General features: G+C 45.2%; 1 protein-coding gene across 1 annotated transcript in view; it reads right to left on the reverse strand.

Annotated features, from left to right (window-relative positions):
• The window catches only part of LOC126442980 (histone-lysine N-methyltransferase EHMT1-like), a 52,017-nt gene extending 27,356 nt beyond the window's left edge, over positions 1 to 24,661 (reverse strand). The window contains exon 1 of the mRNA XM_050090829.1: positions 24,594 to 24,661. The gene's annotated coding sequence lies outside the window, so the exon portion shown is untranslated. The remainder of the gene's footprint in view (positions 1 to 24,593) is intronic.
• Between the last annotated feature and the right edge of the window lie 538 nt (positions 24,662 to 25,199).

Raw genomic sequence — 25,199 nt, forward strand, 5'->3', positions numbered from 1 at the left:
GCTCGAGATATTCTCGGTGCGCTCGAATCACCACGCCTGGCCATCCCATCACTGGCTGGCAGGGGGCGACGTGTGTCGGGCTTCGTGACGTCAGCCGCAGCATACAAAGCACACGGCTGCTGCACCTCAGCTCACAACACCACCCAACTCAAGCTGTTCGTTTGTGTGTGGACCGCTGAAACTCAGTTGTCCTACTCGACATGTAAGTACTGTGGACTCAACACCTGGACCTTAAGACTCATTTGGGATATACACACGCGTTCGTCCTCTGTATGACCAACAGAAAATGCTTAAAGTTTATCAGTTGACTAGTGTTTTGACACGCTATGTATGTCTCGGTTTTGGTGTATAATTTATAGCAAATACCTAGATGTGAGGTAGCATGATTACATTCATGAAGTGGTAACCGTCATAAATGCATCGTATAATGTCTCAATTTTAGCCATGAGGCTTTATCCATCTGTTTACTCGCTTCTGATTGAAGCCATTTACAACTCAGATTGTAACTGGCATCTGAACTTCAGGTTACGTTAATACTCGCTTTAATACTCAATGTTGTGGATTAAAATTTTTTATCAGTAGTATTGCATATACGAGGGCTAGCCACAAAGTACATTACGTTTTGGAATTAAAAATAAATAAAGTATTGGAATTTTTTTTATTATATACAGATGAAAGCCACACTTAAATACTACTTTTCTGCATAGTTGCCATTTAAATTAAGGCACTTATCGTAGCGATGGACGAGCTCGGAAATTCCTTCGTCGTAAAATTCGGCCGCCTTGCCTTCAACCACGTGGTTACCTCTTCTTTTGGGACAGAAAAGGTGTAATTTTTGTGGATTTCCTGGAAGGAGGCACTACAATAAACTCTCAAAGGTATTGCCAAACTCTGCACAACCTCAGAAGAGCGATACAAAACAAGCGCAGGGGAAAGTTGGGCTCAAAGATCTTGCCGATTCACGACAACGCCCGGGCCCACACGGCAAATGCCACTCGTGAAGTTCTCGAATCTTTTAAGTGGGAGTTGTTTCCTCATCCGCCGTACAGTCCCGACCTGGCACCGAGCGCATTCCACTTATTCCCAGCAATGAAGGAGTGGTTGGCTACGCAGCGTTTTGATGACGACGCACAGCTTCGAGAAGAGGTGACCACGTGGTTGAAGGCCCAGGCGGCCGAATTTTACGACGAAGGAATTTCCAAATGGCTCTGAGCACTATGCGACTTAACTTCTGAGGTCATCAGTCGCCTAGAACTTAGAACTAATTAAACCTAAGGACATCACACACATCCATGCCCGAGGCAGGATTCGAACCTGCGACCGTAGCGGTCACGCGGTTCCAGACTGAAGCGCCTTTAACCGCACGGCCACACCGGCCGGCAGGAATTTCCAAGCTCGTCCATCGCTACGGTAAGTGCCTTAATTTAAATGGCAACTTTGTAGAAAAGTAGTATTTCAGTGTGGCTTTCATATGTATATAATAAAAAAAATTTCCAATACATCATTTATTTTTTATTCCAAAACGTAATGTGCTTTGCCGATAGCCCTCGTACTTTTCCTGTATCTTAAAATATTTCACTGCTTTCCACTGTGACCGTATTAATTTCCTTTTGTATAATGTCCTTGTTTTGTACAAATTTACAAACAGCTTAGGTGAATTGGTTACTACAGATTGTGGAAACCGGCCAGCTTCTCGCGCCCCTTGTAAGGCAGACCTGGTAGGCAGTTGGTTACGTTGCAGTCCTTTGTGTTCCTACAGAGCCACGGCTCGGTTGCCCACCAGCGCCGCCTTTCACTGCATAGAGGTGGCAGAAAATAACGTAACTGATAGAAGTAACGGATACTGCGATAACCGTTCCTCAGATTCTGGCAGTTATTTCAATAACTGTCTAGTGTCAACAGTGCATCGCGCCATCTGTTGACCGAAGATCATACTACGCCTTCGCATCAACTCATCGGAGATCTGGCTAGGAACTAAGGAGAGGGTAGACCATTTGGAAGGCGTTCTATAGGCCACGGGAATAACTGTGAGACTGCGCGCCATCTGTTGATAAGAACTGTGTACTATTTCGTGGGCCTTCGTTACTTTTAGCACAAACAACGTTAATGTCCGAGCGGCGGCTGACAGGAGCTGCAGTACAGGCATCAACAAGCACAGTCGATCCCTTGAGCCACCGCCTTATGTGTTAATTTAGTTCGGGTAGTACAAGGAGAGTTACCATAAGGAATTCGAGCGACTATGGAAATATCTGTCAGAGATCGGTATTCTCCTCTGGCAGTTATCGGGCTACCACTACAGGTAACCTGGAAGTTGGTAACGGAAAATAACTGTGTGCCTGTGTTCCTGGCACAGTGACTCCAGTCTTAGACACCGGTGACATTTCAGAGACGATAGTTACTGGAGCTAACAAATATTTACGTTAGGTACTTCTTCGGAAATAGCCGCTGGCCATCGCGAATGACAAATAACATGTCAGAAAGTACAACATAATACAGTCAAATATAATAATTATTATCCCCATCATTTGTCAGGAGATTGCCAAAATATGTGAATATATTACAGTAACTGCTAATATTTACAGAATTGATACACTGTCAGAATAAATTTATCATACACAGAATACCCGATCTTGAACTGTTGCAACCAAGTGCTGTCAAAACTGAAATATAGCAGAATTTTTACCTAAGCTGGTCTATCAGTCTCTGTTACGATATTCATCTACAGAGTAGAAGGAGGGGTCAATGGAAGCGTCCGATTCCACCCGTCTGCTTCGACGTAAGGGTGTTGTGTGTGAATGTCATTACGGCACGGTGTTGACTTGGTTTTTGTGTGTGTGTGGGGGGGGGGGGGGGGCAGTGCCGCAATTTGCTGGTGGTAATTAATTTCTTTTTTTCTAGTTGTCATGTTTTGTGTATTTATGGAGTACTGAATGTGATTTAATTTATGTAGGAATGTTTGATTTGTGGATTTTTGGGATTGTGGTTTTATTTTTCGCAGTTGTAGGTGTTGGCTTTTTGGCATCAGTAGTTGTGGTGGACCTTTATAAGTCACCGGAAATGACCAATTCCCATTTTCATAGTTGTAGGTGTTCATGTTTTGGTATCGTCATCTGAGGTTGACCAATGTAGGTCAAGGGAAATGTCCCATTCCAATTTTCGTACTTTTAGTTGTGGGTATTGGTGTTTTGGTATGGTCACCTACGGTTCACCTATATTGTTCAAGGGAAGTGTCAGATTCCTGCAGATTTTTGTTGGTGTAGCGGAATGCTGTATTTTTCTTTTATTTTTGTTCTTGATTTTGTGTTTTGGGGTCATGGTGTGTTTTTTTTACTAGCTTGTCCTCACCCTAAAACCCCCAACTTCCCGCAGTTGTCCAGTTGGTTTGATTGTATATTTGGTGGGAGATGTTATTGTATTATTTATATGTATCTTCGTGTTTGTTGCCATGTGTATGTAGTGACGTCATAGACACACTTAAAATAGCCATTTCCGGCATATTGACGAGGTCCTGGGCCAAAGCAGACGGGTGGAATCAGACACTTCCGTATCGAAAAGTCTTTCAAACACGCTGTAAACCGTGCTTTATCTGAAACCGAGTTTTTAATGGTTGCTGACTTGCTGGCAGTTTATTGAAAATGCATGTTCCTGAATATTGTACCATTTTTGGACCAAGGTAAGTGATTTTAGGTCTTTATGTAGATTGCTGTTCCTATTTATAGTACTGATATTATGTATTGAGTTATTGCTTGGAAATACCTGTAACAAATTTCATTAAGGAATAATTATACTAGGAACAAGTGGTTAGATTACAAAGTGCCTTGAACAGGTTCCTACATGATGTTCTCCAATTTATACCACAAATGATTTTTATTACACGCTTTTACATGCGAAAAACTTTTGCTACGTTTGATGAGTTACCGCAGAATATGCTTCCTTATGAAATAATAGAGTGAAAAAATGTGGTATGCCCTTCCAAACTGAATTTATTATCGAGTTGTAGTGCAAGAAATGTAACACTGTCAACGCTTTCGATCTGCGTGTCTTCATATGTTATAAACATGTTGTAGCTGGAGAAATCGAGCAGTTTCCAAATCTCACATACAACTTGGATTAGCGCACTCACACTTTCCCCAATAGGATTATCTTTTACATGACAGGAGTAAACGAATCTGTCACATTGCGTATATTTTTTGTTGTATTACAAGGCTGTACACTTATTCTATTAAGTGAGCAGCACAGGAAATTAAGCTTCGAATTTAACCTAGAGTATTGAGTTTACATATCACTTCATACTTAAAAACGCACGTTGTTAACATTTTACTTGAACAGTGCTGTGGCGAAGTTACGCGTACTTTCTGTCGCAGCTGCGAAGATAATATTTCTAATAGCGACTGATAACCTACAAACATATAATATGAAACACTAATAATCGTTCTAAAATGTACCCGGAGTTAATAAGCTAAGGTTATGACACGATTCATGCGACATTCCAGCCATTCCACACTACTCGCAGTTATACTGATAACTAAACTGAAGGATTGCAACAATGTCGGTATTTAACTGTAGCCCCTCTGAGTATTCGGTACTCGCTAGCGAAAATTAACTTGGCAGTTATTAATAACCGTTAAACATAACGGTTATCAACGAGTAACTGGAACTGTGGTAACGGTTGCTCCAGAGTAACCGTTTGGCCCACCTCTGCACACGAGGCGAGACGTGTGCGGCGTTGCCAGCGATGCGCCGCCAGACAGAAGGCGGCCTGTGTGTGGCCTTGGGCCGCGCACTGCGGAGTCGCCCGTCGTCGTATGGCGGCCGTCTCTCAACAGAGCGCGCCTCGGGTTGCCACAGGCCACAGACTCGCCGCAAGCCGGAGCGGCTGCCTGCGCACTCAGCTGCTCTGCGGTCACACTGGAAGCAGCGGCGTGGGGCGGTTTTTGTCTCGCAGCTCGTGGTGCACGCATCGTGGACACGGAAAGACTTACAGAGGAGGTGAGGCAGTACAACTTTTTGTACGATACACGCGATCCTGATTTGGTGGTAGAATACTTTTGCCCTCGATATACTCTTGACAGAGAGCTGAATTCTCAGAAATACTGTTGTCACTGTGGCGTCCATAATTTCCAATATCAACTACCGTGAACCCGTAGTATGGATCAACGATCGCCAGGAGAAGCAACGAAAAGAATTGTTTGTAACAGGAGAACTGGGATCCACTGTCCTTCGGGCATTTTAACCTTATACGCTTTCCGCCTACGCTTCCGAGGCAGTTCGGAAACCCTCAAAGTTCTAGAAATCCTTCTTCAGATTTCTTCCACATCTCTGTTGTAGGAGTAGGTAAATACTTGGGTTGTAGAACAGTCCATATTGCCTGGCTCACTTGTTTCACAATTTCTGAGACTGTCGAACGTCCTAACCGAGAAGAAAAAGCTACAGTCTGGTGACTGTCGCCTGTAGTCAAGTATCTTATGCCGATAGAACGAATAGATGAGTTAACGACCAAAGATACGTTTCTTTAAATTCAATGACAATGTTATGAATACAATGAAACAAAGCAATTTATTAAGTAGAAAGTTCTCTCTAGCGGAACATACGGAACCAGATGTTACTATCGTTTGCTGTATTCGTAAACACTGCAGATAAATTTATCACTCCACTCGTAACTACGTAGTGGGACAGCACTTTCTTCCGCCGAACATTTCGTATCATACAGCAAAACTGAAACGGAATAAATTATATGACTTCTGTTTGAAGCACAAAGAGGTCACAAATGGTAAAACTTACCTCAAAGAAATGGCTAGTCTGTGCCTTGTATCAATTGGCTTTCTCCAGTTCGTTGTGCACATCTCGGTGCTACCTTTTTATCAGGCGATGCATTTCCTCGAAACATCCTCGCGACGTACGAAAATATTTGAAGAACCTATCTTCGTCAGACACTACATCAATGCACAGACGATGCTATTCTCCTAAGCTTTCTCTCTCGCTAAGAATGTCGAGCACTCAACATCTCGTCTTCTCGGTGCCATTTCGTATCGCTAGCGCGAGCTACTCATTTCCTCGCACGGAGATAACGTGTCCCGCGTGAAGATTCCAAACCGTCTGAACGCCAAGACAATCGCGCTACGCATGCAGGCTTAATAATGGCGTTCGGCCCCTTCCACCCTGTAGCAGCCGACTAACGCCCCTGGCCGCTGACGGATTGTGTGTGGCCAGGCCTTTAGGTCGACACACGCACTGCGTTGTGGTCACCACTGACGTCACACTGCGCTCACACACTGTGACTACCGGAGACCTGCGTGGCTGACGTCGTACGTTCTGTAACCATAGCGACCGACTTTCGGCTACGTCACTACTCGACTTGCGACGGTACGCATACGCACTCGCTACCGCTATGTCTGACGAAAAATGAGCAGAACGGCGTTAAAATAACGTTTTAACAAGTCAGCGAGTCAGCACAACCAATCCTGACGATGTCTAATGCCTCATGCCTGACATAATTAAGCAGCAATTTTTTTTTGTACGTATGAAACAGTGGAAGTTTAAACATAAAATGTGTGTGTTACTCTTCACCTCTTATGCTATTTTCTGCATTTTAGATCTGTCGATGGTTGGTCAATGTTCCGAAACCGATACTGTGGCATTATTCCGACAATGCCTCACCACAACCTACTTTCAATACAATAATGACTTTTATGTTCATAAAATCTGTTCAGATTGACGGGGTGGCTATGGGCAGTCCTCTCAGTCCTGCTGCAGCTAACTTATTCATGGAGACTTCTGAACAACGGGCGTTGCAGACTGCCAGTAAGAGACCAGCCAGATGGTGTCGGTATGTCGAATAAGAACGACAAAAACCTAAGTTGTGCTCAAGGACGTATTTTGCACAGTGTTGGCATCACCTGTGACAACTCCAATTAGGTCTTAATTTCATTCGGCAACCTAAAATCAAAGTTTTGCAACGCCTTTTTGAACATGTAATTGTTTACTTTCATTTTCGTAGCTGATTTATAACTGACCATTAATAGCAGCAGTTTGTCACAATAAACCAAATGTGTTTTTTCTAAGATAGATTTGCCTGGACGAGGCAGAAATTCACGCTTAACTTTTCAGCAGTCGAAAAATTATGAGCGTTACGAGATTACAAGTCGGATTACATACAAGTTGGAGAGAATGCAAATGAAAAAGAAATGGAGGGCAACGAAGAAACAATCCACACAGGTAACACTCCAAATACGCTACAAGCTCTGGTAGAGCGCATCCCGAAGAAGCATCCCGGGGTCTGTAAAAAGTGAGTTTGCCAACTTGGTCCACGAACCCCAGCGAGTAACTACAGCTGCGAGAGGAATGTGTGTGTGAACCATTCAAAAAATTTTCACTCTCGAAATTGTTAGGAAAACTGCGGTCCTACAACAGAAGAATCTGAATGAGGAAATGAATCTCCCGTTACCGATTCTGAAATAGACGCTTTGTTCTGAATTTTAATTAAAATGAGAACTTACCTGGATATTTGCCACAGTATTCGAAGAAGTGAACTGTATATTCGCAAGGTTGACGTCACAATACAATTGACGGGATGTTGTGTCTTGCCATTTAACGCTTTCCCCAAAGGGAAACCTGGCGTACACGTTAGCACGTTCGGTAGTGCAGCTGAGTGATACACAACAGAAACGAAGGGAGAGCAGGCGCGCCTGTGGACGCCGTGCTGAGAGAGAGTTTGGAGGCACCGATGGAGCCGCTAAGGAAAGGAATACAGGCTGCGACACCACAACCCACCGTCTCTGTCACAGGACTACAGGCTTATCTCAGCTGGGACTTCCTAATGCAACACGAAACGCACACCGAAAGAGCTAAGACGGCAGCAGGCAAAGAGGTGTATTCCTCCAGGTTTGCATTCGCAGATTTACCGACCAGTAAGAGTTATACTTGAATCACAAAGGAGAAAGTGAAGAAAAATTTGCTGCCAGGAATGACAACTTGACGCACGGAAGAAGAAAACCCAGAAGAACCTTAGGGAGGAGTGGGTGCTGCAGACCAAACGCCAGGGACGGGAGGCGTGTGTTGTGCAGTCTGCTTCCCGCAGCTGCGGTCAGCTCTTACACAACGTCCAGGGTGGGTGTACCTCGGCGCAACGAACGGCAGAAAACTGCAGACGCGCGAATCAGGATTGTAACTTTCGAAGAACGATTCGAGGACTTGAAAGGACTGCATTTGCCGATCATTTACGCTGTAAGAGGCACACCCGCAAAGAAGCTAGAGGTTATTTAAGTTACTCCTGTTCCAAATGAAGAACCAACTAGGAGAAAGCCAGATGCCACACACGCTTCAAGAACGCAGGTAAGCAGAGAGCCAGAGATAAAGACCACAGAAAGCGACTTATCGTGTGAAAGCTATGGTTACCATCTGTGCAAGAGAAATTCTGAATAAGTGCTTCTGTGTGCAAGGGAAAAGTCTCATCTGAAAACGACAGTGTACTCTACGATTGAAGACAGTTTCTCGACGGTTTTAAATATACCGTAACCTACATTTGTGCTATGTTTTCATTACTTTTTGTGAAACTTTTCGTCGCTGGCAAAAATGTATTACTCAGTTATTAAATCGAAGGGTAAATAGAAAATTTGGACGCCAGTTTCTTCAAGCATCGAGTTTACGTTTCTTTCATTGTCTACGTTTCAACGACTGTTTGTTATGCTTCAGAAGAGAGAAATAGTTTATTAAGCTGCGCACTTCCGGACGCCCTGTATGTTCTCGTATTCGGAAGGACGACGGTTCAAACCCGCGCACGGCCATCCTGACTGAGGTTTTCCGCCATTTCCCTAAATCGCTTCAGGCAAATGTCGGGACGGTTCCTTTGAAAGGGCGCGGCCGACTTCGTTGCCCTTCCTCCGCAAATCCGATGGGAGCGATGACCTCGTCTGGTCCCTCCCGCAAACCAACCAGCCAACCTGTATCTTCCAAACATTACAGTTTCAAACTGATCTCAGGCTGGAAACCATCATCTGAAATAGATACGTATTACAAGATTTTAAAACCTATTGTAGCAGGTTAATAATTTCGCGTCTTACAAAAATCTGTGTCCACAACAGAGGTACGTTCCTTGCTGCTGCGTGCGCTCACACACACACACACACACACACACACACACACACACACACAGCCTGCTCTGCTGTGGAGAGGGCACACGCCTCTGCTCATGGAGGTAAAAATAAGAGGAAAAATGCCGGCTTGCATCGTTCTGATTGTAGTCTAAAGTCTAAACAAATCACATTTCATTCGTAAGTGGACTTATTTAAGCGCTATTTTCTTATACATACTTGAAATTCTGACGAACTGTAAAGTTTTACAGTATGGTTTTATTTCTGTGATTTGACTTTAGACTTCCTGTCAATCCAACGCGAACAGCTCTGTGGAAGTGAGCAATGCACTTGGTCTTCAGTGTTTGCTTATTCCCAAGTAACTGGAAAGTGCTGGCAGGAAATATCCTGGAAATGGAGACCAATGTTTTAAATGCGACAGTTTAATACAAAAGTAATGTAACTACAAGTAGTTAATTGAATCTTCAGTGAAATGTGTGGAACACCTGTTAACAGTGGTTGAATTATAAGTGTTTAAAGGGTTGGATATTTGTTACAGCAAAGTTCCCCATCCGAGTCCAGGCTACTTAGGTCATTACATTAAGCACTGTGCTGTCGTGTTACCCTGTAAACTGCTGTTATTCGCCACACTGCATGTCACTTGGTGTGTACAATTTAAGAACAAAGCAGACGTGTAAATTACAATGGGCCTGACAATCTTGAATTCCGTTCACTTCCTTCGCAATTTAACGAATCTTTCACTCTGTTGACACGACAGCTGGCTTGTTTAAATCATCCTTGCATACAGCTATGGGACACCAAAGGAAATAAAGTAAGTTTCTTGCAAACTTGAACATTTAAAATTTGCATTTGACTTGAAAATGCAACGAATACAAATCGGTGCCTCTAAACTATCAATCATTGCTTTCGGAGTTCTGGTTTTATCAGTTATCGACACGAACACAATCAAAGTGAAGAGAAATGGATTACGAAAGCACGCTTTTCAGAGCACATACTTGTCTTCTCGGTAATTCGAAGTGTATAAACAAAAAAGAATTACAGTACTGGGGCCAGAAGCGTAATATTTTCGTGTCGTATTACTGTATCGAATACGCATTTAAGACCAAAAAACGTTTGAAGTTGCGTTTCTTATGCTGTGTCGTTCACTAAAACAGTATAACATTTACTGCACAAAATAAATATCGCGTGTACAAGACAGAAATGACGAACAAGAAGCAATTGTGAACACTCGTCTGCTAGTGTTTCGTGGGATCCAAGATGGCGGGAGCCCCGCCCACTGACTTCGAACAATTTACAGCGTCACTCTATAGCGCCGCCCGTCTCCCCTCATTCCGCCTCCATGATCCAGCCACTGTTCCAGAACCGGACGCGGCTCTGACGTCACGCGATCCTCCTCCTCCCAGCACTTTGACCCCCCCCCCCCCCCTCCCGGCAAGAAAGCCACGTCGCGAATCGCTTACCGCAATTCTTGACAGCCGCCTTGCACTTCAAGGGGAAGGATGTAATATTTACCTCTCCTTTTTCTTCCATGTAAAAATTTCTGTCTAACATCACACACGAAGACGGAATAGGGCTGTCGTGTTCGATAACATCTTCGTGTTAGAAGGTATCGTTAAAGGATTTGGATTTCCTTCCACAAGTACTTTTAACTCGAATTAAAACCTTGCAAACAACTATGCAGCTGAGTACCGAAATGGATCCCTAAGTAGCGGTGGGTCGGAGCGCCTGCTGCCCGCTGCTGACAGCGCTCTGAATTCTGGGTCGGTTCCCTCGTGGCGCGGCCAGCGCTGCGGGTTTCCAGCCGTGCCGAGGGGGTCGAAACAGCTGCTCTGTCGCGGCTTTACCACAGGTCTCGTTCCTCAATGGCACGAACCTGTAATGGTTTCTGCCAAGTGGCAGTCAGCTCGGCTGGCTTAACAGAGAGGAAACACAGGAGTGGACGGCGTTTAATCTCACCTTCCTGAACAAGCTGTGTCGGATTTGAAACATTCGTCAAAAAGTCGCTCTTTTCTGTTCGATTTGCTGTAATGTAATGGCGCAAAATGTCATGGCGGCATACGAGAGCGTTACCTCTGGAAGTTACTGCTGGCAAACTTTGGAGCTTAGCTTTTGCAGCTGCCACCAACCACACGGTGTTCGAGATGCGGTTGCCGCACAAAACGATCAACTGGGAGGAAATGAGGGGATGTTCTTTTACACCTGGACCAGTGATTTCGCCAGACAAAAGCTGTACTTGGCACTGTAATGAAGTGTTTCAGCAAGTTATAAGCACTGCGCGATTTCATCACGTAAAGGCTGTGTATTACATGTTCTCCTGTGAAAGTATACTGATGTACACGTGTCGAGGTGTTCCCGGACAGAAACGCCAGTTACCAAATCGCCATTCCAGACCGCTGACCGGACCCGTCGTCCGTTCTTGGCAGCGGCTACGTCAGGTGAGTTTCCCAGGAGTCCGTCGCACGCCACGTAGTGTAACGCTGAGCTGCCGACGGGCGGCCAGACCTGACTGCGGCGTGTACAGGGCGCACAGCCGCGGGGTCGAAACTGCTGTCCGACAGCGGGGCATTCGTTTCACCTCCTTCTCAAGTTCTTGGCCGAACATTGCGTTGAGGAGATAGATAGGCAGCTGAACTGCGGGAAGTTTGTTATAGCTTTAGTTACTACGTGTCTAGTAGTATTTCCGTAGAAATATTGGAACACGTGAGGCAATACTCACCTTACATTACGTCGTTCCTTTCTTGTTGCTCCCATCGCGACGCACTGTTTCCATCGCAATCGCTAAGCGTGAAAGGAAGCTACCGTACAGACACAGGAATCTGTATTTATACTTGGCAGAACTAATTTCATACTAACATAAGCGTCGGTATTGCTTTCGTTTCCCAAAAGTTATAAATATTTCGATTTCGGAAAAGAAGCTCAGTATTTGGCCAAGATGTCGAGGAAGAAGGTCCGTTACGTACTGGGTGAATCGAGTAAAATGTGGAGACGGCGGTTTGAAAGCGGACAGAATAAGTACGAGGAAGGGCGTCCCTTACCTGAGGGGTCGCTACCTGGCGAAGGGGCAGGCGTGGCAAATGTCCGGCGTGGCAAATGTCCGGCGTTCGTCCAGACATCGCTGCATGAGCAACGAACTGAAGAATCCCGGGAGGGTGAGTACGTGCAGCAGGGGGGGGGGGGGGGGGGGGGGCGGAGCGCAGGGACCAGCAGTGAGCAGCGCGCACCAGCCCGTGCTCTCGCGGTCAGCGTAGCCGGGTTCGATTCCCGGCCGAGTCTCTCGGCTGGCGCCCGTCACCGCAGCTCATCTTCACCTCTGCCCGACTGCTGAGGCAGCTCTTCCTGGTGGCTGGGGGACTCTACTGGCAGCGTCGTGAACTCAGTGACGAGGGAGAGGGAGAGGGAGAGGGAGAGGAGAGGAGAGGAGAGGAGAGGAGAGGCTGACTCACAGTCGACCAACCACTTTTATAACCGGAACGATAAACGATACAATTTGTGTTGTCAAACTATGCCAACATACGAACAATCACATCTTTCATATAAGCTGAAGGAAACATTCTTCCACCTGAAAACTTCATGTGGCCTACACATTTTTTATGGCCCGGTGTTTTCCGCACCAGTGTGAAACATCGCTCTCGAAGATATGAAGCGTACTTAATCTACCATTGTGAATTCAACAGTATGCTCTGATCCGCGCAATCGTAATTCGTTAATTGCTCTATTGCAACACATGTCTCGTGTAACAACCAAATCTAAACGGGAAGTAGTACCGAATTAATACTGTGATGCGGAGTGCAGTAAGACTGAGTAACCGCCTGCATCACGTTGCGGTATGTGGAGGAGGGTACTGTGCGCACTCTCGGCCTCGCCGCTGCGCACTTCCCTGCCGGCGAGGCCGCTGACGTCACCGGCCGACCCTGAGCTGCCGACACGCAGTTATCTGACCTGCGGTGCGCGGACGCCCGCTTCCTGCGGCCAGACTGCTGTTTGGCAGCGCCAGCGCGCCTCCTCCAGACTCACGGGCTTGCAGCGAAATGGGCACGAGGGCGAAATCCGGAAACTGCAGCCAATACAGACGCTTACAGACCCACTCGCCATTCGCGAGCGGAACAGGCATAAGCGGGTAGTATTATGAAGAACAATCGGCACTTCTGCAGTTTAGGGGGTACATGCGCTGATCACGAGGAAAGTACCTATCTTTCGAGGAAACGCGTATTTCTGAAGATATAAGCACATATATGCACGGAATACCAAAACATTTTTTATTTCAAAAATTGTGTGTTACAATCATATCTGATGAGTTTCGTACGGATGAAAAAAAAAAATAGATCAATTAACTGCCTCAAAAAATTTTTTTTATCAGAAATGACGTATTGCATATGTATGCACGGAATTTCAAAACCATTTTTTTTTGCAAAAAAGATGGAATTAATAACAAAATTTTCTCAAAAAATCGTATTTGTTTATTTTGCACAGATATACATTAAAGCTCGAATCACAGATTAGATAAAAACAGCTACCTCAAGTTAATTTGCGGCATTGCGATGGATTTTTCGAACACGCTCAATGACACTGTGGAATGGATTTTCCCCAAAACGTTGACGCCAGAGAAATTCCGCCGGGTACTTATTCAGCACAGCACGGTGAGTTCCGAAACGCCTTTTATTTTTTTCTTTAGCTTTTTGCCAGACTGACTCCACGTGATTTGTGGTATCGTTTGTAAAGGGATCGACAAAATAAAGCGAATGACTGACAGATGATTGCAGCCCATGTTACCTATGGTGTTGTAAGCTTGCCACAAATCGGAAACTACTGTGGTTCCAGGCAAAACATACTGCTGCAGCAAATGCGTAGCATCACGACGTGGCACAGCAACCATGAAGCTTTGCTTTGTCTCAACGTCAGGACCCATTGCTGCCGCACACTATGACCTTTACTTTCTCCTGAAGAAGCAGCTCTCGTCTATTTCAACAGTATGGCCAGGGCCGCCCAAAACTATTGGCTCAATTACGAAATATTCATGGCAGATATCCCTACAAAATTGGCACCAATCGACCACAGTCTGCTCACTGCCAATTTTGAGCTCCCTCATTAAAAACTTTTGCTTATTCAGTTCGAAAGCCCACACCTAAGACAGTCGCAAAATTGTAGAAATGTCCGAATGACTGCCAGCAAAAAAATGACATTTTCCTGACTGAACATTTCATTCTGCAGGCCCTGCCAACGGAGCAGCGCCAAATTTCGCCATCTTTCCCTGTAGTTTTCTCCTGTGTATCCAACACAATTCCCATTTTCACACACCATATCGTTCTTCAAAGGACCTTGTTGCCTAGCCCATTGTATCGAACTTTGGGTGTTCTCCGTGACATGGTGTAAATCTTCCATTAGAAAGTCACTCACATCTCGAAAACTTCTCGCCATTTTGGCACACACAGTAATATACGATACTTCAAAACAGACAGCCTCAACAGAAAAATATAGGTTGTTGGGCGCACTGATCAAGATATATAACTGTGAGCAACAGGGACATATACCATATGCAACAATATGCAAAGTCAACTATAGCTATCATGGTTAGGATGTATGAAACTGTAAGCTTTACCTACGGGTAAAGACTGAAGAAATATATTAAAGAGTCTGCAGCATATTGGCAAGTTGGTCGAAGCAGACAGTTAATTGATCTTTTTTTGCATCCATATGAAAATAAGTACTTTTTTGGTATTCCGTGCATATATATGCTTATATCTTCAGAAATACGCGTTCCCTTCAAAAAAAGGCACTTTTCTCGTGATCAGCGCATGGACAATATAAACTGCATAAGAGCCGAAACATCGTGTTGAGCATAATAGTATTTTAGTTGATACTAATGTACTCCGTGGTACTATCCGTCGGCAATTACGACAGTATCACATCGGTTGCATTCCAGGGCTCCGTACATTGAACACGAGGCAATTTTATTGAGAAGAAGACCAAGTCCGAAGTATACCACCTACTTCTTCGGGTGTACTTTCTTTCACGGTTTCACTTCTAAACAGGAGTAACATTTGTTTCGTAACTGAGCATTTCTGAGCGAACTCTTAATTTTCTTTCATTTCTATTCGGCCATTTAGTAGCAAGCTGGATCTATTCTGCCTGCATAGCCCGAGTAACAGTGTGAGATACACGTTGCCGCCTCTTCGGGTCACTAGAGCAACTTTTTTTCAGAGTAAACTGAGCACATTATTGGTAATTAGAACAGCATGCACTTCGCCGCTCTTTACACTGAATTTGACGTATTGCTACCGGCAAAAGTTCCAGTACTTTTTTGTAAACAAAGCTACGACAGTTCGGAGAACAGGGCGTCGTTCTTGGAACGTGTTGTGACCACAAGTACAGTCACTCCACAAACTGTTCGACCGGCCGTGGCGCATAGACTATAACACAGTCATACAAATATCGCTGCGAAACGAATAGCAACTATTTCCTTACATCGGTTGATTTCGACACTTGGCAATAAACCGGTCTTCACCTATATTTGTGACCAAACACACGCTACGTAAGACCGCCAAACGGGTCCTGCCCCACTGGGCAACAGCCGCGCCGACACACGGCCTCTCGCGTTCGTGCGTGTTCCACCCAGCCCACCGAACAGCTGCCTCTCCGGTCTGGAAGCCGTTCACTCATACTCACGCCATCTACGTCGAGAGCGTTGCGAAACTATAAACGAAGAGATACGTGCCTCAGGTTGTTTCGACGAGGAAAATGTTTTGGAGAAACCGCCGGTACACACAGCAGTACAGCTACGAGTATTACACACAGGTTCAATCGGAGCAGAAACTACGAAAACAAATCGCGAAGCGGTCGTGCTGCAGTTCTGTCCGAGATGGAGAAACGACAGCTACTTCGAGAAGAAGTCATCAAAAATTCGAAACAGAGCGCCCCACACCTCGCTACTGGTTTTCGTGTGCGTACAGGAAGGCCTGTTTCTGCACGAACAGCCCGCAGAAAACCGTACGTCAGTAAAGTGAATAGAAGAAAGCGAGTTGCATTTCAAAGGGAACATAAATCAGGTGCGTTTGGTTTCTGCAGGAAGGTTGTATTTACTGACGAGAATGGATTTGAGCTGTTTACGTGTAAAGGGCGCGTAACAGGGTGGAGAAAAAAGAATTCTGAATTTGAACAGAGAAATTTAACAGCCCCAGTTACACATGGTTTCAGTACATGTGTGAGGCTGCTCATTGATGGCATTATGGACCACAATATGCACCATAAATACCCTAAAAACAGTACTGTGAATCATATGGGTATTATATTTTCACACAAGACATTCAGTCAAAACGTACTGCTCTAACTGTGGCTGTTGTATAACAGGCCCCACTGGATGCAGACACCCCAGGCACTAATCCTATCGACAATTTGTGGCATTTGCTCGACCAAAACATCACGTCAGACATCCAATAGAATTGATCGACAGACCGCTCTCCAAGAGGAATGCCGTAAAATTACAGTGCAAACAACACAATCTCTGGTGAAATCCACTCCAAGAAAGAATGCCAGCGATTATAGGAGGAAAGGAGGCCCTACTAACAACGTTCTATGTTCAAAGTGTGATTTACAGTACTGCAGACGAATACTGATTTTGCGTCTTACATTGCCTATCTGTACTTCTGAATGCTCAAACGTGTTTATTCACGGAGCAAACCTGTGTTTCTTTATTGCATTCTCATTTTCACTGATCAATAACGTGCTTGTACCTGCTTCGTTTCCATCCGCCAGTTTTCGGCCCTTCATACACCCTTAAACATACGATCACGTATTAGACGAACACTTTGCGGAGTCACTGTGTCACCGGATAGCCGACATTCCGTGTCTGCAGCTCCGAGCACGTGTAGACTAGACTGTAAATACAACACGACGGTATCTCCAGCTTTAAGAAAGATTTCGACACCTCGGCGGCACATTACGCAGCATTTTACGGCCTAAGGTGTGCATGGCGTACGTCAGACGGCGCCTACATTCCTAGACCCAAATTCCACGAATTACGTTGCATGTACTACGAAAATGTGAAGAACAACTAAGGAAAATAATTAAAAGGTAACTGAGATTGTGACACACACACACACACACACACACACACAGAGAGAGAGAGAGAGAGAGAGAGAGAGACAGAGAGAGGTCCACTGATAGTGACCGCGCCAAATATCACACGAAATAAGAGACAAAGGAAAAAACGACAAAAAAACGAAACTTGTCTACCTTTAAGGAGGAAAACAGATGGCGCTGCCATAGGTCAAACGGATATCTACTGCTTTTTTTAAAAATAGGAACCCCCATTCTTATTACATATTCGTGTAGTACGTAAAGAGAGATGAATGTTTCAGTTGTACCACTTTTCTCGCTCTGTGATAGATGGCGCTGTAATAGCGACAAACATATGGCTCACAATTTGAGGCGAACAGTTGGTAACAGGTAGGATTTTTAAATTAAAATACAGAACGTAGGTACGTTTGAACATTTTATTTCGGTTGTTCTAATGTGATACATCTACCTTTGTGATCTTATTTCTGAGAATGCATGCTGGTACAGTGTGATTACCTGTAAATACTACATGAATGCAATTAATGCTCAAAATCATGTCCGTCAACCTCAATGCATTTGGCAATACGTGTAACGACATTCCTCTCAACAGCGAGTAGTTCGCCTTCCGTAATGTTCGCACATGTAATGACCGTACGCTGACGCATGTTGTCAGGCGTTGTCGGTGGATCACGATAGCAAATATCCTTCAACTTTCCCAACAGAAATAAATCCGGTGACGTCAGATCCGGTGAACGTGCGGGCCACGGTATGGTGCTTCGACGACCAATCCAACTGTCATGAAATATGCTATTCAATACCGCTTCAACCGCACGCCGAGCTATGTGCCGGACATCCATCGTGTTGGAAGTACATCGCCATTCTGTCATGCAGTGAAATATCTTGTAGTAACATCGGTAGCATATCACGTAGGAAATCAGCATACATTGATTGCACCATTTAGATTAACATCGATAAAATGGGGGCCAATTATCCTTCCTCCCATAATGCCGCACCGTACATTAACCCGCCAAGGTCGCTCATGTTCCACTTGTCGCAGCCATCGTGGATTTTCCGTTGCCCAGTAGTGCATATTATGCCGGTTTACGTTACCGCTGTCGGTGAATGACGCTAAGTAGAACGCGTGCAAAAAATCTGTCATCGTCCCGTAATTTCTCTTGTGCCCAGTGGCAGAACTGTACACGACGTTCAAAGCCGTCGCCATGCAATTCCCGGTGCGCAGAACTATGGTACGGGTGCAATCGATGTTGATGTAGCATTCTCAACACCGACGTTTTTGAGGTTCCCGATTCTCGCGCAATTTGTCTGCTACTGATGTGCGGATTAGCCGCGACACCAGCTAAAACGCCTACTTGGGCATCATCATTTGTTGGAGGTCGTGGTTGACGTTTCACATGTGGCTCAACACTTCCAGTTTCCTTAAATAACGTAACTATCCGGCGAACGGTCCGGACACTTGGATGATGTCCAGGATACCGAGCAGCATACTTAAGACACGCCCGTTGGGCATTTTGATCACAGTATCCATACAACACAACATCGACCTTTTCCGCAATTAGTAAACGGTCCATTTTAACACGGGCAATGTATCACGAAGCAAATACCGTCCGCACTGGCGGAATGTTACGTGATACCACTTATACGTTTGTGACCATTATAGCGCCATGAATCACAAAGCGGAAAAAGTGGCCCACCTAAAACATTCAAATTTCTCTACGTACTACACGAATATGTAATAAAAAAGGGGGGTTCCTATTTTTTAAAAAAAAACGCAGTCGATATCCCTTTGACCTATGGCAGTGCCATCTAGTGGGCCAACCGTAGCGCCATCTGGCTAAATGAGTGTTCCTATTTAAAAAAACGCAGTTGATATCCGTTGGACCTATGGCACCGCCATCTAGCGAGCCGAAAAGGTACTTTACACTAGGCGACAGAAACTAAGGAACAAATGGCTTTGAGCACTGTGGGACTTAACAGCTAAACTAAGGAACAGACACTCACGGTTTCTCGACGTCGAAGCCCCCGAGTAATGCGTTCGTCTCGGAGCGATGTTCCGGCAACACTTGTACGACGTCTTCTGGCAACCTTTCTCGGAAGAATTCGTCAGAGCAACTGGCCGAGAAGTGTACTTCCGCACTGCTAAACTGGCAGGTCTCCAGTAGCGGAAAAGTCGTCCTCGCCTCTGTGGCGGCACAGAATGGCCACCTCACGTCAGTCGCGACCGGGTGACGTAATTCACGCACGCGGTCACGTCTGCACTGGTTCACACTAGGGCAGAAGGCCAGCGTGGGAGGCGCGCCGCCCTGCAGCTGTGTGGGCGGCGGGGGCGGAAGTGGGGGAGGCGGGCCGGCCACAGCCGCTGCCCCCGCGTGCCGCCCCACGGCCTCACGCCCCCGCAACAGAGGAAGGCCACTACTTAGTGTTACTTAAGCATCGATAGCCGACACACTATTGACGGTGTTCTTCAAAACTATTGATACGCGCCAAAGAAACTGGTATAGGTATACGTATTCAAACACAGATATAAACATGCAGAATATGGCGCTGCGGTCGGCAACGCCTGTGTAACACAAAAGTGGCGCAGTTGTTAAGCTAGACGCAAATTAAGACGCGTATAGCGCGACCCAGTCCAGCGCGCGTTTTTGCAACATCACAGGTTCAAATGGGACCGCTCAAACTGCGACGCAACGCGACTGGGACGCGACGCGCGTCTGCGCCAGGTCGCGCGGCGCTCCGGTTGCGGCACAGTTTCTCGCGCCGCGCGAGCACTGAGGCAGGGATGGAGGGGGGAGGCAGTCCTGCCGTATGTCCACTTGGCATGGCGCATATGGCTAGTGAATGTACTGCCCATCCGAAAAATACGGCCTTGCTGTATACTGTATTTTACTGTCACTGAGTAATGTTTCGTTTTGCGCCGTTTAAGCGCTCCATCTATTTTCGTTAGTACATAATAGTTTTCAGTTACATACATCTGTACAGTTCTTTCGTTTTGTTTATTCTTTTGTCAAGAACAATGCACGGTTCAATAACTGGTGAGCCATTAGCAACGCGGATTATATTTTCTGCCTCCAGAATGTTTTCAGATCGGAAGAACGGACAGACGTGAAGGAAGTGATTAAGGAAGTAAGGAATATTATAAAATCACGTGATTTAGAGGCAAGGCAGGAAAGTAAAACACGGTTATCTACTTGTTGCCTGTTACGCTGACGTATCTCTACGATCTGTTGCAAAAAGTCGAAAACGTGTAATTTCCACAGATATGACCCCTTTGTGCATCTGGAAAAAATCGTCCAAAGGAATGTAGTACGCATGTTCCACTATCGTTATTTGGATATTGATGTAATAAGAGACATTATACTATGTACATGTGGACATCATATTTCCACGGCAAGCTAGAAACAGTCGAAAAACAGTCACAAATAATCATCTTTTAATTGGCTCGCCATGTTGAGAGAAACGATTTCAATTGTTGCATACACAGTGTGAGCATTAATAAACGAATTATGCAGCAGGCTACACAAATAAAAAAAATGTCGGTATTATTACGAAAGTAGGAGTTTCCTGAAAGAGTGTGGTAATTAAATACATTTAATTTGTTGAAATGTGTTGCTGACAAAGACACCTCTACTTTCATGACAATGTTTTTCGAACTATCGCTCACGAGGCACAAATGGCTACCTCCCGCATTACTTTCGTGCGCATTATGCTCAGCTGCTGACAATGCACTGACCACTGTGTTGTGCGACAGATCATTTTTTTTATTTTTCTCAGTAAGAACTATTTTATTCGCGAACTGCACATTGTGAGTTTTGCAAGCCGTATGTGAGTAACCAGCATCTGGCGTGTTCCTATCATTCCGCCTGAAAGAGCGCTCGTCATTAATTTAAATCATGCTCAGATCAAGAGAAGGAATAAAATCCTTGGGCAAGTTTCCATTCCTGTCGCTCAGTGTCAAAAATACCGATGGGTTATGGGGATTCAACCAAAATTCCAACAGAATTGGCAGTCTTTGTGTGAGTTGTTGAAGTTTTCTGATTCGAAGAAACATCACCATTTATGAGTAACGTCCACATTTCTCTTGTTGACAGGTTTAATAGTACTTCCATTGTCAAAACACAGCGTAATTAGCACAAACTCATTCAGCAGCTACTGCGACAGAATTCTGAAACAGAGTCCCTCATTCAACAAGCAATTGGCAACAAAGACCTCAATAGCTTACGAAACTTTGGAGTAACATAAGAGAAGAAATTTGATGTTTATTTTTATACTAGGGAACCCTTGTTTCACTATATCAATTCTTTTATCTCGGCGGCTCGCGCATGCCCGCCCAAACGCGGGAGATTGCTGCGTTGCCAGTTGCAAACGACACACGCGCTAGGAAATCCGAAGAACTTCTGGTCGTATGGAAAGTACACAAGCAGCAAGACGCAGTCAATACCTTCGCTGCGCAGTGCCGATGGTACTGTTACCGACAACTGTGCCGCTAAAGCGGAGTTATTGAACGCAGTTTTCCGAAATTCCTTCACCAGGGAAGACGAATGGAATATTCCACAATTCGAAACACGAACAGCTGCTAGCATGAGTTTCTTAGAAGTAGATACCTTAGGGGTTGCGAAGCAACTCAAATCGCTTGATACGGGCAAGTCTTCAGGTCCAGATTGTATACCGATTAGGTTCCTTTCAGATTACGCTGATACAATAGCTCCCTACTTATAAATCATATACAACCGCTCGCTCACCGACAGATCTGTACCTACAGGTGGAAAATTGCGCAGGTCGCACCAGTGTGTAACAAGGGTAGTAGGAGTAATCCATCGAACTACAGACCTATATCATTGACGTCGGTTTGCAGTAGGGTTTTGGAGCATATACTGTACTCAAACATTATGAATAACCTCGAACGGAACGATCTATTGATACGTAATCAGTTGTGCTACTGGATTCGTGACTTCCCGTCAGGAAGGTCGCAGTTCGTAGTAATAGACGGCAAATCGTCGAGTAAAACTGAAGTGGTATGAGGTGTTCCCCAGGGAAGCGTCCTGGGACCTCTGCTGTTCCTGATCTATATAAATGACCTGGGTGACAATCTGAGCAGTTCTCTTAGGTTGTTCGCAGATGATGCGGCAATTTACCGTCTAGTAAGGTCATCCGAAGACCAGTATCAGTTGCAAAGCGATTCAGAAAAGATTGCTGTATGGTGTGGCAGGTGGCAGTTGACGCTAAATAACGAAAAGTGTGAGGTGATCCACACGAGTTTCAAAAGAAATCCGTTGGAATTCGATTACTCGATAAATAGTACAATTCTCAACGTTGTCAATTCAACTAAGTACCTTGGTGTTAAAATTACGAACAACTTCAGTTCGAAAGAACACACAGATAATATTGTGAGGAAGGCGAGCCAAAGGTTGCGTTTCATTGGCAGGACACTTAGAAGATGCAACAAGCTGTCTAAAGAAACAGCTTACACTACACTCGTTCGTCCTCTGTTAGAATATTGCTGCGCGGTGTGGGATCCTTACCAGGTGGGATTGGTTCAAATGGCTGTGAGCACTATGGGACTTAACATCTGAGGTCATCAGTCCCCTAGAACTTACAACTACTTAAACCTAACTAACCTAAGGACACCCCACACATCCATGCCTGAGGCAGGATTCGAACCTGCGACCGTAGCAGTCGCGCGGTTCCAGACTGTAGCGCCTAGAACCGCACGGCCACCGCGGCGGCCCAGGTGGGATTGACGGAGGTCATCGAAAGGGTGCAAAAAGGGGCAGCTCGTTTTGTATTATCACGTAATAGGGGAGAGAGTGTGGCAGATATGATACGCGAGTTGGGATGGAAGTCATTAAAGCAAAGGCGTTTTTCGTCGATGCGAGATCTATTTACGAAATTTCAGTCACCAACTTTCTCTTCCGAATGCGAAAATATTTTGTGTAGCCCAACCTACATAGGTAGGAATGATCATCAAAATAAAATAATCAGAGCTCGAACAGAATGGTTTAGGTGTTCGATTTTCCTGCGCGCTGTTCGGGAGTGGAATGGTGGAGAGTATAATTGTGGTTCGATGAACCCTCTGCCAAGCACTTAAATGTGAATTGCAGAGTGATCATGTAGATGTAGATGTAAGAGAAGCAGCGCCATAGTATAGTATAGTTCGCAAACTTAGCGTATACTTTCCGTATGGTCGATTTTAGTTGCCACAAAGTTGAGAATGAAATGTGGACAAGATATCTAAATTTCATATAAAATTTACTGTATAACAATATCTCATTTAAGTACCTGATAGGTGACGTATGTAATATTGAGAAATATTCCGTCTTTCGCGACTGTGATAAAACTTTTATTTCTACCACAGTCATTTCGCTTTTTTCCAAAACGTTCTGATTAAAACAAAGTTGGCGAACAACACAAAACTGAATTCTGGACGTAATAAAACATAGAAACTAAAATATATTGTCAGTGAGGCACAGTGCACAAACAATTTGTGTTTGTCACAACGGATAGCAAATACTTGCCAAAACATAGATCAGTCGACGAAAACATTGAATATGACGTTGCCAGCCCCTATGCACCTTAACCATTATGCCAACGCAGCTCGTCGGTGAACAGACCTGGAGGATTCTAAAAAGGACGCAAAATACCGACAAACGCTGTTGGTATGACTATGAATTACTCACGTTTCGTCGAAGTACAATAGGAAATAGACAATTACCGCTGTTCTTTATTGCGAAAAAAGCGGTTCGCGATAATGATACAAACGCCTTTCCTTGATATCGCCTGAATTAGTAGAATTATTGCTTGTTTGGTTTAATTAATAGAATATGAAGCAATTGGTATAAAGAATGCTTTTTGCAAACATTCTATAAAAGTCTGCTATCATGACATTGCTTTTGTTCAGTTACTTTATTTATAACTGAACGTTTGTAAAACTGAAGACACTCGTCCGTGCTCTGCACGGCAGTCGACCTCCGGCAACGTCGTTCTCTGTTCATTGGCTGACTGTGTTTTGTGACGTCAGATGCGCAGAACGAACCTAAACCCGGCCGTCGTCATAAATGACGCGCACTATGGCTGTCGATAACTCTTAAAAAATTAGTGACTGGAGTGAAAAAAAGGAAGTCAATTTGCGCTTAGCCTCACAGCGGTTACTGCTGCTACAACGGCAGGTTAACAACAGTGAAGTAAGTTGGAACGTGGTGTGACAGTCGGCGGACTAGCCATGGGGCAAAACATCTCCGAGGTAGCGATCAAGTGGGGTTTTCCCCGAACGACAATTTCACGAGTGTACCGTGAATATCAGGAATCCAGTAAAACAACATCCCAAAACATTCACGAGTCTATAGAAGACGATTTCATTATAAACGACCCGATAATGACGATAGTGCAGAGGCTAATAATTGATCGTTAGTTTATCGACGTTTACGTAACTAGTCCTACCTGTTGCGTCCACGAACACGCCTGCCCTGCTGTACGAAAGCGACTGAGCGCAGCCTCGCAAGAGACTGTTCTAGAAGAGGAGGGGCGGCGGCTGCGACGTCACGTGACCCCTTCCCCCCCCCCCCCCCAACACCAGCAGCTGACGCAGCGAGCCGTCACGTCCGCGCCTCGTGCACTATTATTCTCTCTCTCTCTCTCCAAGAACGGAGCAGTCTCCACGCTTCCCGCGACAGAACACTGCATTCCGAATAAACCAACTCCCTGTACGTCCGCTCAGCCCCTCTCAGCGCCATTTTGACAGCAACGCCGTAACGACCCAGCGTTTGCTGCCACTCTGCTGCTGATGCGTACGGGCGGGGCTGTTCTCTGCAGTCTGGCCTGAAGCTACACCACCAATGCTGCTTTCGTGCCAGCGCTCTCCGAGGCCCCCCTCTGTGGACTCTGCGCTACGGATTCAGTGGCCGAGTCTCCCTCTGCTGTCCGTGTTACGCTCCTTCACTTTGAGAATACTGTTCTATCGTGTTTGATTAGATAGTCACAACGAAATTGGAAGGGAAGATATATTTCGCTACAGGAACAGCGCAGGCGAATTTGTTTCGCCACCTG

This window comes from Schistocerca serialis, unplaced genomic scaffold, assembly GCF_023864345.2.
Source record: "Schistocerca serialis cubense isolate TAMUIC-IGC-003099 unplaced genomic scaffold, iqSchSeri2.2 HiC_scaffold_1416, whole genome shotgun sequence".
NCBI lineage: Eukaryota > Metazoa > Arthropoda > Insecta > Orthoptera > Acrididae > Schistocerca > Schistocerca serialis.